At 39.3% G+C, this 9,722-nt stretch overlaps 1 long non-coding RNA gene across 1 annotated transcript; it reads left to right on the forward strand.

Annotated features, from left to right (window-relative positions):
* The first annotated feature begins 11 nt into the window (after window positions 1-11).
* LOC117527525 lies at window positions 12-288 on the forward strand. Its single transcript, XR_004565551.1, has 2 exons — window positions 12-56; window positions 201-288. It is a non-coding gene; the product is annotated as an uncharacterized LOC117527525 (long non-coding RNA).
* Window positions 289-9,722: the final 9,434 nt, after the last annotated feature.

The raw sequence follows: 9,722 nt of genomic DNA on the forward strand, positions 1-9,722 counted from the left end.
TGACAAGTACGGATAAAGTTACAGAAACCTAATGAATAATGGAAATACAACATTCAGTGTGTTTAAAAAGAAGAGACACTAATCAGAGAAGACAAAGTCCAGATAACATCACTCTGGGAGGTGGACCTGAGGAAGCAAAATGCAGACATGTCTGTCTCCTGGAAATGAAGACTAGGGTCTGAGGCAGGAGAACCACTGAGGAGGACGGAGAGAACCAAGGGATGAAAGAGGTTCAGAGAGGAGGGTTTGGGAAAGGACAAAATATAATGAGTGTGAAAACCACTTTAATATGTTTGCAATAGTGTTTTTTAACTGCATACACACAAAATCTTTAAGTCACACAGTTCCTGAAACCTGCCACTCATTGAGCAAAACCACACACCAAAGACCTGATTTACTGAAGGTTAGCATGTGTAAAAACATGCACAAACACCACTTCACTCATAAATACACCTGCCTGCTGAGTTACAGACAGTGTACAATGAGGACTGCATCTGCATATTGTCCATTTACTTGTTTGCCTTCAACAATATGTGATGTGGGGTTTGTCCACCTGAGAGCACAACACTGTGGGAGGAAACACACAAGTAGGTGAGGTTTAATACACACAGTGGTGGGCACAGTTCCGATAATCCAATAACAGATAATTATCGAAGATAATGTTTTCATTATCGGATTATCTTTTTAGATAGCGCTGTAACTAGGTTTAAGGATATGATTCCTTCTTTATGTTCTCTAATGCCATATACCAACACAGTGCAGAGTAGCTACCTAAACTCTGTAAGTGAGATAGAGTATCTCGTCAATAGTTTTACATCCTTATTGAAGACAACTTTGGATGCTGTAGCTCCTCTAAAAAAGAGAGCTTTAAATCAGAAGTGCCTGACTCCGTGGTATAACTCACAAACTCGTAGCTTAAAGCAGATAACCCGTAAGTTGGAGAGGAAATGGCGTCTCACTAATTTAGAAGATCTTCACTTAGCCTGGAAAAAGAGTCTGTTGCTCTGTTGACCATAAAATTTTATTACAGAGATTAGAGCATGTCATAGGTATTAAAGGCACTGCGCTGCGGTGGTTTGAATCATATTTGTCTAATAGATTACAATTTGTTCATGTAAATGGGGAATCTTCTTCACAGACTAAAGTTAATTATGGAGTTCCACAAGGTTCTGTGCTAGGACCAATTTTATTCACTTTATACATGCTTCCCTTAGGCAGTATTATTAGACGGTATTGCTTAAATTTTCATTGTTACGCAGATGATACCCAGCTTTATCTATCCATGAAGCCAGAGGACACACACCAATTAGCTAAACTGCAGGATTGTCTTACAGACATAAAGACATGGATGACCTCTAATTTCCTGCTTTTAAACTCAGATAAAACTGAAGTTATTGTTCTTGGCCCCACAAATCTTAGAAACATGGTGTCTAACCAGATCCTTACTCTGGATGGCATTACCCTGACCTCTAGTAATACTGTGAGAAATCTTGGAGTCATTTTTGATCAGGATATGTCATTCAAAGCGCATATTAAACAAATATGTAGGACTGCTTTTTTGCATTTACGCAATATCTCTAAAATCAGAAAGGTCTTGTCTCAGAGTGATGCTGAAAAACTAATTCATGCATTTATTTCCTCTAGGCTGGACTATTGTAATTCATTATTATCAGGTTGTCCTAAAAGTTCCCTAAAAAGCCTTCAGTTAATTCAAAATGCTGCAGCTAGAGTGCTGACGGGGACTGGAAGGAGAGAGCATATCTCACCCATATTGGCCTCTCTTCATTGGCTTCCTGTTAATTCTAGAATAGAATTTAAAATTCTTCTTCTTACTTATAAGGTTTTGAATAATCAGGTCCCATCTTATCTTAGGGACCTCGTAGTACCATATCACCCCAATAGAGCACTTCGCTCTCAGACTGCAGGCTTACTTGTAGTTCCTAGGGTTTGTAAGAGTAGAATGGGAGGCAGAGCCTTCAGCTTTCAGGCTCCTCTCCTGTGGAACCAGCTCCCAATTCAGATCAGGGAGACAGACACCCTCTCTACTTTTAAGATTAGGCTTAAAACTTTCCTTTTTGCTAAAGCTTATAGTTAGGGCTGGATCAGGTGACCCTGAACCATCCCTTAGTTATGCTGCTATAGACGTAGACTGCTGGGGGGTTCCCATGATGCACTGTTTCTTTCTCTTTTTGCTCTGTATGCACCACTCTGCATTTAATCATTAGTGATCGATCTCTGCTCCCCTCCACAGCATGTCTTTTTCCTGGTTCTCTCCCTCAGCCCCAACCAGTCCCAGCAGAAGACTGCCCCTCCCTGAGCCTGGTTCTGCTGGAGGTTTCTTCCTGTTAAAAGGGAGTTTTTCCTTCCCACTGTAGCCAAGTGCTTGCTCACAGGGGGTCGTTTTGACCGTTGGGGTTTTACATCATTATTGTATGGCCTTGCCTTACAATATAAAGCGCCTTGGGGCAACTGTTTGTTGTGATTTGGCGCTATATAAAAAAAAAATTGATTGATTGATTGATTGATAAAAAAGCCCTCCGTAAAGCTAGGACATCTTTCTACTCATCACTAATTGAAGAAAATAGGAACAACCCCAGGTTTCTTTTCAGCACTGTAGCCAGGCTGACAAAGAGTCAGAGCTCTATTGAGCTGAGTATTCCATTAACTTTAACTAGTAATGACTTCATGACTTTCTTTGCTAACAAAATTTTAACTATTAGAGAAAAAATTACTCATAACCATCCCAAAGACGTATCGTTATCTTTGGCTGCTTTCAGTGATGCCGGTATTTGGTTAGACTCTTTCTCTCCGATTGTTCTGTCTGAGTTATTTTCATTAGTTACTTCATCCAAACCATCAACATGTTTATTAGACCCCATTCCTAACAGGCTGCTCAAGGAAGCCCTACCATTATTTAATGCTTCGATCTTAAATATGATCAATCTATCTTTGTTAGTTGGCTATGTACCACAGGCTTTTAAGGTGGCAGTAATTAAACCATTACTTAAAAAGCCATCACTTGACCCAGCTATCTTAGCTAATTATAGGCCAATCTCCAACCTTCCTTTTCTCTCAAAAATTCTTGAAAGGGTAGTTGTAAAACAGCTAACTGATCATCTGCAGAGGAATGGTCTATTTGAAGAGTTTCAGTCAGGTTTTAGAATTCATCATAGTACAGAAACAGCATTAGTGAAGGTTACAAATGATCTTCTTATGGCCTCGGACAGTGGACTCATCTCTGTGCTTGTTCTGTTAGACCTCAGTGCTGCTTTTGATACTGTTGACCATAAAATTTTATTACAGAGATTAGAGCATGCCATAGGTATTAAAGGCACTGCGCTGCGGTGGTTTGAATCATATTTGTCTAATAGATTACAATTTGTTCATGTAAATGGGGAATCTTCTTCACAGACTAAAGTTAATTATGGAGTTCCACAAGGTTCTGTGCTAGGACCAATTTTATTCACTTTATACATGCTTCCCTTAGGCAGTATTATTAGACGGTATTGCTTAAATTTTCATTGTTACACAGATGATACCCAGCTTTATCTATCCATGAAGCCAGAGGACACACACCAATTAGCTAAACTGCAGGATTGTCTTACAGACATAAAGACATGGATGACCTCTAATTTCCTGCTTTTAAACTCAGATAAAACTGAAGTTATTGTACTTGGCCCCACAAATCTTAGAAACATGGTGTCTAACCAGATCCTTACTGTGGATGGCATTACCCTGACCTCTAGTAATACTGTGAGAAATCTTGGAGTCATTTTTGATCAGGATATGTCATTCAAAGCGCATATTAAACAAATATGTAGGACTGCTTTTTTGCATTTACGCAATATCTCTAAAATCAGAAAGGTCTTGTCTCAGAGTGATGCTGAAAAACTAATTCATGCATTTATTTCCTCTAGGCTGGACTATTGTAATTCATTATTATCAGGTTGTCCTAAAAGTTCCCTAAAAAGCCTTCAGTTAATTCAAAATGCTGCAGCTAGAGTACTGACGGGGACTAGAAGGAGAGAGCATATCTCACCCATATTGGCCTCTCTTCATTGGCTTCCTGTTAATTCTAGAATAGAATTTAAAATTCTTCTTCTTACTTATAAGGTTTTGAATAATCAGGTCCCATCTTATCTTAGGGACCTCGTAGTACCATATCACCCCAATAGAGCGCTTCGCTCTCAGACTGCAGGCTTACTTGTAGTTCCTAGGGTTTGTAAGAGTAGAATGGGAGGCAGAACCTTCAGCTTTCAGGCTCCTCTCCTGTGGAACCAGCTCCCAATTCAGATCAGGGAGACAGACACCCTCTCTACTTTTAAGATTAGGCTTAAAACTTTCCTTTTTGCTAAAGCTTATAGTTAGGGCTGGATCAGGTGACCCTGAACCATCCCTTAGTTATGCTGCTATAGACGTAGACTGCTGGGGGGTTCCCATGATGCACTGTTTCTTTCTCTTTTTGCTCTGTATGCACCACTCTGCATTTAATCATTAGTGATCGATCTCTGCTCCCCTCCACAGCATGTCTTTTTCCTGGTTCTCTCCCCTCAGCCCCAACCAGTCCCAGCAGAAGACTGCCCCTCCCTGAGCCTGGTTCTGCTGGAGGTTTCTTCCTGTTAAAAGGGAGTTTTTCCTTCCCACTGTAGCCAAGTGCTTGCTCACAGGGGGTCGTTTTGACCGTTGGGGTTTTACATAATTTTTGTATGGCCTTGCCTTACAATATAAAGCGCCTTGGGGCAACTGTTTGTTGTGATTTGGCGCTATATAAAAAAATTGATTGATTGATATGTTTCGGAGAGAACAACCATTAGAATGAGAATCAACTCATCAGTTGATATCAGCAAGATCTATTTATTTGGAAAATGTGCTGAATGTGGGCTCATTGTGTTAACTATAGGCTACTTGTACATAACCATTTACAAAGATGCACTGAGACACTTGAGACATATACTAAGACATTTGCAATTTGATGAAATCAATGAGAAATGCCATTCTGTTGTGAACAATTGCAAGGTGGTTTGGGGATTTGTCCATGTCCATATTTTGAGAATGTCATTTCTGTTTCAAGAAATGAGCCAAACCAGTGGAGAAAAACTGTAATTGCGTTTATGTAACGGAGGCCAGCAGGTGTCACTGTGCAAATGTAGTTAGTAAACCTCACTCCCAACAGCTCAAAAGGATTCTCTGGTCACAACGCCAGAGCCCTGGGTTTTAGCCTTCTGGTTAGAGAGTCCAACTTCCATGCCAGAGATCGTGAGTTTGCATCCCGAGGGGAGAAAATGGGCGGAGTCATAACAACACAATGCAGAGTCAACAAGTAAACCAAAGAATGCATCAAAAAATCTAATCTAAAATGTAATGCAAATTTTTTAGGCAGAAATGTATTTGCCACTTTTTTATTGAAAAACATAAACTAGATTTACATACGTTTAATTGACTATAAATTGTTAAGTTACTAAAACTTTAACAATTAATTTTTTGAAAATTATTTTATTTAAATTGGCAAACTCAAATGGTTTAAGGCAATCGGTTTCCTTAATTGGTTTGAGTTCAACTAACTCATTGAGTTTTACTATCTATCTATCTATCTATCTATCTATCTATCTATCTATCTATCTATCTATCTATCTATCTATCTATCTATCTATCTATCTATCTATCTATCTATCTATCTATCTATCTATCTATCTATCTATCTATCAAATAATCAAACAAATAATAACAGAGTGCAGAAAAAAACATCATCAGCAGCAAGCCGGAGTCCAGATCTGACTCTAAAAAAATTCAAATTGTTGGTCATTGTTATGTTGTAGGTCAGGATTATCTTATTGAAAGATTGTCATGGGCAAGGGGGGAACTACAACCAGTGGACCAGCAGGTGGCGCCAGTGAGACATGAAATCAGATTCTAAATGATTCAACAAATTCTCAGTGATATTGATGCTGTGAGTCTGTCAGTTAGTCTGTAAGTCAGTAAGTGTGTAAGTCAGTAAGTCAGTAAATATGTAAGTCAATGAGTCAGTAAGTCCGTATGTCAGTAAGTCTGTAAGTCAGTAAGTCAGTGAGTCCATAAGTCAGTAAGTCTGTAAGTCAGCAAGTCCATAAATCTGTAAGTCAGTAAGTCAATAAGTCAGTAAGTCCGTACGTTAGTATGTCCGTATGTCAGTAAGTCAGTAAGTCCGTAAGTCCGTAAGTCAGTAAGGCCATAAGTCAGTAAGTCCATATGTCAGTAAGTCCGTAAGTCAGTAAGGCCATAAGTCAGTAAGTCTGTAAGTCAGCAAGTCCATAAATCTGTAAGTCAGTAAGTCAATAAGTCAGTAAGTCCGTACGTTAGTATGTCCGTATGTCAGTAAGTCAGTAAGTCCGTAAGTCCGTAAGTCAGCAAGTCCATAAATCTGTAAGTCAGTAAGTCAATAAGTCAGTAAGTCCGTACGTTAGTATGTCCGTATGTCAGTAAGTCAGTAAGTCCGTAAGTCCGTAAGTCAGTAAGGCCATAAGTCAGTAAGTCCATATGTCAGTAAGTCCGTAAGTCAGTAAGGCCATAAGTCAGTAAGTCCATAAGTCAGTAAGTCAATAAGTCAGTAAGTCAATAACTCAGTAAGTCCGTAAGTCAGTAAGTCCGTAAATCAGTAAGTCCGTAAATCAGTAAGTCCATATGTCAGTAAGTCTGTAAGTCCGCAAGTCAGTAAGTCAGTAAATCAGTAAGTCAGTAAGTCTGTATGTCAATAAGTCTGTAAGTTAGTAAGTTAGTAAGTCAGTAAGTCCATATGTCCATAAGTCAGTAAGTCCATATGTCAGTTAGTCCGTAAGTCCATAAGTCAGTAAGTCCGTAAGTCAGTATGTCTGTAATTCAGTAAGTCAGTAAGTCAATAAGTCAGTAAGTCCGTAAGTCAGTAAGTCTGTATGACAGTAAGTCAGTAAGTCCATAGATCAGAAAGTCAGTAAGTCAGTAAGTCCGTAAATCAGTAAGTCAGTAAGTCAATAAGTCAGTAATCCATAAGTCAGCAAGTCCTTAAGTAAGTCCGTAAGTCCATATGTCAGTAAGTCAGTACGTCCGTAAGTCAGTAAGTCAATAAGTCAGTAAGTCCGTAAGTCAGTAAATCAGTAAGTCAGTAAGTCTGTCCCTGTTGACTGCAGGACACGTCTCACAGGACGCTTCTTTACTCATTGCTCAACGACACACCCACACACATAGAGAGATACACACACACACACACACACACACACACACACACACACACACACACACACACACACACACACACACACACACACACACACACACACACACACACACACACACAAATAATTTCTTTCTTTGGAAAAAGGATCTTTTTGATAAATGTGTCTGGTTTCTTGTTGTTTTCTGCTTTGAATCTGTATCACAACAGGAAGTGATTTATTAAAATAAATAATTTTAATTTCAATATTTCTGTTTCCTGTGTAGATGATTAACATTAAATCGGTGTGTAACTTTGCAAAAACAATGTCGGACTCTGTTGTTTTCTCTGGGCCCCTCCCCAATCGGACCGGGAGTGACATGTTTAGCCGCATGTTCTCCTTGAATTGCTGGCTGTCTGAGTGGTGTCCAAAAAATGAGGTAGGCTTCATTGATAATTGGCAAAGCTTCTGGGGAAAACCTGGTCTTGTTAGGAGAGACGGCATCCATCCCACTTTAGATGGAGCAGCTCTCATTTCTAGAAATCTGGCCAATTTTCTTGGATCCTCCAAACTGTGACTGTCCAGCGTTGGGACCAGGAGGCAGAGCTGTGGTCTTATACACCTCTCTGCAGCTTCTCTCCCCCTGCCATCCCCTCGTTGCCCCATCCCCGTAGAGACGGTGCCTGCTCCCAGACCACCAATAACCAGCAAAAATCTATTTAAGCATAAAAATTCAAAAAGAAAAAATAATATAGCACCTTCAATTGCACCACAGACTAAAACAGTTAAATGTGGTCTATTAAACATTAGGTCTCTCTCTTCTAAGTCCCTGTTGGTAAATGATATAATAATTGATCAACGTATTGATTTATTCTGCCTAACAGAAACCTGGTTACAGCAGGATGAATATGTTAGTTTAAATGGGTCAACACCCCCGAGTCACACTAACTGCCAGAATGCTCGTAGCACGGGCCGTGGCGGAGGATTAGCAGCAATCTTCCATTCCAGCTTATTAATTAATCAAAAACCTAGACAGAGCTTTAATTCATTTGAAAGCTTGTCTCTTAGTCTTGTCCATCCAAATTGGAAGTCCCAAAAACCAGTTTTATTTGTTATTATCTATCGTCCACCTGGTCGTTACTGTGAGTTTCTCTGTGAATTTTCAGACCTTTTGTCTGACTTAGTGCTTAGCTCAGATAAGATAATTATAGTGGGCGATTTTAATATCCACACAGATGCTGAGAATGACAGCCTCAACACTGCATTTAATCTATTATTAGACTCTATCGGCTTTGCTCAAAAAGTAAATGAGTCCACCCACCACTTTAATCATATCTTAGATCTTGTTCTGACTTATGGTATGGAAATAGAAGACTTAACAGTATTCCCTGAAAACTCCCTTCTGTCTGATCATTTTTTAATAACATTTACATTTACCCTGATGGACTACCCTGCAGTGGGGAATAAGTTTCATTACACTAGAAGTCTTTCAGAAAGCGCTGTAACTAGGTTTAAGGATATGATTCCTTCGTTATGTTCTCTAATGTCATATACCAACACAGAGCAGAGTAGCTACCTAAACTCTGTAAGGGAGATAGAGTATCTCGTCAATAGTTTTACATCCTCTTTGAAGACAACTTTGGATGCTGTAGCTCCTCTGAAAAAGAGAGCTTTAAATCAGAAGTGTCTGACTCCGTGGTATAACTCACAAACTCGTAGCTTAAAGCAGATAACCCGTAAGTTGGAGAGGAAATGGCGTCTCACTAATTTAGAAGATCTTCACTTAGCCTGGAAAAAGAGTTTGTTGCTCTATAAAAAAGCCCTCCGTAAAGCTAGGACATCTTTCTACTCATCACTAATTGAAGAAAATAAGAATAACCTCAGGTTTCTTTTCAGCACTGTAGCCAGGCTGACAAAGAGTCAGAGCTCTATTGAGCTGAGTATTCCATTAACTTTAACTAGTAATGACTTCATGACTTTCTTTGCTAACAAAATTTTGACTATTAGAGAAAAAATTACTCATAACCATCCCAAAGATGTATCGTTATCTTTGGCTGCTTTCAGTGATGCCGGTATTTGGTTAGACTCTTTCTCTCCGGTTGTTCTGTCTGAGTTATTTTCATTGGTTGCTTCGTCTAAACCATCGGCATGTTTATTGGACCCCATTCCTGCCAGGCTGCTCAAGGAAGTCCTACCATTATTTAATGCTTCAATCTTAAATATGATTAATCTATCTTTGTTAGTTGGTTATGTACCACAGGCCTTTAAGGTGCCAGTAATTAAACCATTACTTAAAAAGCCATCACTTGACCCAGCTATCTTAGCTAATTATAGGCCAATTTCCAACCTTCCTTTTCGCTCAAAGATTCTTGAGAGGGTAGTTGTAAAACAGCTAACTGATCACCTGCAGAGGAATGGTCTATTTGAAGAGTTTCAGTCAGGTTTTAGAATTCATCATAGTACAGAAACAGCATTAGTGAAGGTTACAAATGATCTTCTTATGGCTTCGGACAGTGGACTTATCTCTGTGCTTGTTCTGTTGGACCTCAGTGCTGCTTT

The sequence above is a fragment of the Thalassophryne amazonica genome, chromosome 16 (genome assembly GCF_902500255.1).
Source record: "Thalassophryne amazonica chromosome 16, fThaAma1.1, whole genome shotgun sequence".
Classification (NCBI taxonomy): Eukaryota; Metazoa; Chordata; class Actinopteri; order Batrachoidiformes; family Batrachoididae; genus Thalassophryne; species Thalassophryne amazonica.